Source organism: Oryzias melastigma, linkage group LG17, assembly GCF_002922805.2.
Source record: "Oryzias melastigma strain HK-1 linkage group LG17, ASM292280v2, whole genome shotgun sequence".
Taxonomy (NCBI): Eukaryota; Metazoa; Chordata; class Actinopteri; order Beloniformes; family Adrianichthyidae; genus Oryzias; species Oryzias melastigma.
Genome location: NC_050528.1, coordinates 2,722,737 through 2,727,237, shown reverse-complemented (window position 1 = coordinate 2,727,237; position 4,501 = coordinate 2,722,737). Strand labels below are relative to the sequence as shown.

General features: G+C 49.3%; 1 long non-coding RNA gene across 1 annotated transcript in view; it reads left to right on the top strand.

Moving 5' to 3' along the window:
- Positions 1-432, top strand: part of LOC112139451 — a 1,209-nt gene extending 777 nt beyond the window's left edge. Inside the window, exons 2-3 of the long non-coding RNA XR_002917994.2 lie at positions 97-207; positions 297-432. This is a non-coding gene — a long non-coding RNA (uncharacterized LOC112139451). The remainder of the gene's footprint in view (positions 1-96; positions 208-296) is intronic.
- The last annotated feature ends 4,069 nt before the right edge of the window (positions 433-4,501 follow it).

Sequence of the window (4,501 nt, the reverse complement as noted above, 5' to 3'; positions counted from 1 at the left end):
TTAAAGGAAATCCAGAAGTAAACTTTTGGTTTCCTCTGACAACTGAGATTTTTCATTAACCACGCCCACTTTCCTAATATGTTCATATCCTCTTAGTGTCATGGTGCTCCTTCGATTGGACCCAGCTGTTGGACATCACCTCATCACCGGTTCACATCTTAAGGAAGGCCTGCTCCAGTATTCATCGCCAGTTCGTTACCTCACCTGGTGCAGTAGCCTGGCCTGTCAGCATTTGTCTTAGTTCTGGTCTACGGTACTTCTCCATCACTTACCTGAGTCCTCTCTGCCCTCCCCAGGTCCATCCTTCCCCTGCCAACCTGGGTCCGTCGCCTCCGATCGTCTCTGCCCGCCACACTCCATCAGTCAGCCTCACTGCTTGGATCATCGCCCCGCCATTCCCGATCTACTCTTCAGCTCCTCAATAACCACGGACAATAAACTGTCAAACTTCATCTGCCTCCCGTGATCCTTCTGGGTTCCAGCATTTGGGTCTGCTTCGCTCCGTGAACATGACACTTATATCAATTCAATCAGCTTGAATCTACGATTCATGTTTTCGATTTTCACAATATTCTGGTAAAAAATGTAAAAATCACCAAATTTCACACATTGTCACAGAATTACCACAAGCTGTAGGTCCTGTGGCCATCCCATAATAATGTAAAACTTCCTTCTGAAAGTTTTAAATAGTGGACCCTGGAATTTGAAATCTCCCAGATCTCAAGGATTATAAGGATCGTCAAGCTCTCCAGGATCTCCGGGATCTCCAGGATTCAATTCAATTTTATTTATATAGCCCAAAATCACAAAGAGATTTGCCTCATTGGGCTTCAAAATATAAACAATTGTTAAAAACTAAACAGACTACATAAACTGGTTATCCCTGCCCTTAGACCCTCCCTCCCAGTAAGGAAAAACTCCTAAAAAAACCTGAGTCAGGAAAAAAGAAGAAACCTTAGGGATTCCCACATGAAGGAGAGATCCTATCCCAGGACGGACAGGAGATACCAGAACAGTTAAAGAAAGATTAGCTTTTACAACTACGTATCTAAGAGTTCATTCAGATGGAGCTGAGGGACGAGTGATGATTAAAGATCTCTAGAATCTCCAGGATCTCTAGAATCTCTAGGATCTCTGGGCTCTCTAGGATCTCCAGGATATCTGGGATCTCCAGGCTCTCCAGGATCTCCAGGATCTCCAGGATCTCTGTGCTCTCTGATATCTCCAGGATCTCTATGATCTCCAGGATCTCTGGGATCTCTGGTATCTCCAGGATCTCTAGAATCTCTAGGATCTCCAGGCAGGTGAGGCAGGACGGCTGCAGATGTCTGAGAACAAATCCCGTCATCCAAACAGACAGAAGATCGTTTTCTCCTGATCAGACGTGTTTTCCCGCCTCGTCTGTTCCTGGTTGTTTCCTGTCGTACGACGGCGGGTTAACCTTTGGGGGACCCCCCCACTCCCACCTCAGCCACAGGCTGACATTCAGACCCAGATGTGAGGCCAGATGTCTCTGGACAGAGAGCAGCCGGCCGCTGACTGATGAGGGCTGACAGACTGTACGCAGACCGTCAGAAGGTCCGCGGCGTGCCGGCGACCTCTGGGGGGCCGGAGACGGCGTCCCCCGCCTGTCAGGCTCAGATTAACACGCCCAGCTGCTTTTAAAGAAGAAATTAAGATTCCACAGCTGCAGGCGTCCGTCAGGCCTCAAAGGTCACAGCCGGAAGCCGAAAATCGATGGAGCTTTGGAGAGCATCCTTCACATGATGAGGCTGAGAGGTAATCATGTTTTCTGCTGCGAGGAGAGCGTGAAACAGCATCCTGCTGATGCTCTGATACCGCTGCTGTCAGGGTTAGTGCACGTGTAGAGGGAGGAAACCTCATCCTAAACCCGAGAAGATCAGGACAGCAGACCGCTGAGCCTCTGGTCCTGAAGCTGAGGAACAACATGGAGGCAGAAGATGAAGACTTCGTTTTAGAACTCCTCCAAAAACCAGGATTCTGCAGAGATCCGGAGGATGAAGCAGAAAAACATCCTTTCTCCTCAGAATCAAACCTGAACCGATTCCCTGAAAAGAACAGAATCTCTAACCACTGAATTAGCTCATTTTTCTGAAGATCACTGCAATGATTTGAATCTCAAACAGAAGGAGTCGAGATGAAGCGCTCGGCAGATGGTTGAGGTGAACCGTGGCAGAGCACGGCGAGGAGGAGGAGAGGCTGGCGGAGGATTAGAGGGAGAGGAAGAACGTGGCGAGGAGAGCGGCGGGTCAGGGAGGCTGAGGAAGATGAGTGGCTGAAGGATGAGGAAGAACAGACAGGCGTGGAGAGCAGAGAAACCAGGACGACAGAAAACCTCTCAGAGAGGGCGCTTCAGAACCAGGTTGGTCACCTGGGAGACGGCGCCCCCCATGGGGCGAGGAGACTTCTAAAGAACGTGAGCCGAGTTTCAGGTTTCAGCACCAAAATACTACTGATGTTGTAAGCCACGCCCACATTCGTGCCAGAATCACAGTGAACGAGAGTTTGTTGTTCCCATTGACTGTTTCTGAGAACTGGACTGAGTGACTCCTCCCCCTGGTGTTCCAAACAGGAAGTACAAATTGATTCTATATAGAAATAACCAGCTGGTATCAGTCATTCTATTGGTCAGAAAAAACATTCTGGATCACAGAAACTGCTGGCTCCTCCCATCCAGAAGAACACCCCCCACCCACCCCCACCGTGCCATGGGGCCACCCCCGGAGGGCCCTCCCAGCCCCAGACAAACAGCCCAACACCACCAGGTAGTTCAATTCAATTCAGTTTTATTTCTATAGCCCAAAATCACGATGCACTCGCCTCAGTGGGGTCACTGTAACTGTACAGGGATGTAAGTCAGTCATAAAATATAAACCGTAGCTGGTTGCTAAACTAACTAAGTTAACCTGACATCCCTCACCTTAGACCGTCCTTTCTGGTGAGGAAAAAAAATTGAGGAAAAAAGCAGAAACCTCAGTGATGTCCACAGGAAGGAGAGACAGGAGATTTACCAGAACTGGTAAAGAAGAATGAGCTTATCTAACTCTACAACTACACGTTTAAACAGTATTACAGATGGGCTTCATCCAGATGGGCTGGGGGACCCCTGGGGGCTCGAGACGAGCCAGAGGCGAGGTCCACTGCCAGCAACAGGAGCACCGACAAACCTCCTGGGAATCCTTCCACCCCAACCTCAGGCAAGAGCCAGGGCCCCCCAAGAGAGACCCACTCCACACTCCAGGCAACCACCCGCCCTCCGTGCGGGAGGTCCAGGGGAGAGGAAGGCAGGGGCTGTCCGCCCCCCACTCAGAAGGAGGACGCCCAAGAGAAGTGAGGGAGTCCCATGACCAATCACTGCTTAGTGACGTCTGGTTCCAACATGGCGGCGTCCATATCATAAAAAACAGGCGCCTGAATTGACTTTATGTGTGTGAAATAAAACTAAGTGGAATCAGAAAATGTGATGGGGGGTGTTGAAGGCTGCAGCTCTGCATACTCTCCTTCCTCCCTCCTTTCCTCGGTTCCCTCCATCACGTGTTCCGGGTTCCGTTCCAGCTGCTCCGGTTCCACGTGGGAAGTTCTATTGATCAGTCAGTAATTGATGTTTGCTCTGCGTGGGTCTGCAGCCCACACAGGAACTATTTCTGCCTCATTTCACAGATCTGCAAACGTCTCCAGAAAAAGACGCTCAGATTCAGGACGAGAACATCAGATCCACACAAAGACCTGCATGTGTGTGTGTGTGTAATGTTCCGGTCTGGTGAAACACGGGTCCAGCAGACCTGCAGCTGAAGGACGGGGACGTTCCACCTCAGCTGACCCTCAGAGAAGTTTCCTCACAAAAAAGTGTCCTTTAGAAGTTTGCCGATGGAGCGTGACGGATCAAAAGGTCTGCAGGGTGTTAAACGCAGTAAAAACAACGGCGGGGGCGGCTTTAATCAGTCATGAATGCACACAAAAACCAGCTGAAATTCAGCCTGTTTGTGAGGAGGGGGAGGGGGGATCTACCATTATCCACTGAGCTCCTTCCTCCTGCAGCTGAAGGTCCAAACGGATCAGAAACCACAGACAGTGAGGCTGATCTGATCAGAATTTCAGAATTCTGCAAAATGTGTTTAGTGAGTCTCTATGAGATTCTCATTTAATCTGCCTGATCGGCCATTTGGAAATCCAAGATGGCGGTCATTTTTTAATGATTCTTTGAAGTCTCCCGTTTGATAGAAATCCATCTAGTTGGTGGATTTGAGGGATCTTTGTGTCTGTGAATGTCTTACATCACTGACAAATCCTGCTGGAAGGTAGAAGACGAGAGCATTTGTGTGAAAACTGGAATTCATCCATCATTCAGTTGGATGGATGATGGATGGATGGATGGATGATGGATGAATGATGGATGGATGGATGGATGGATGGATGGATGGATGGATGGTGGATGGATGATGGATGGATGATGGATGGATGATGGACGGATGAATGGATG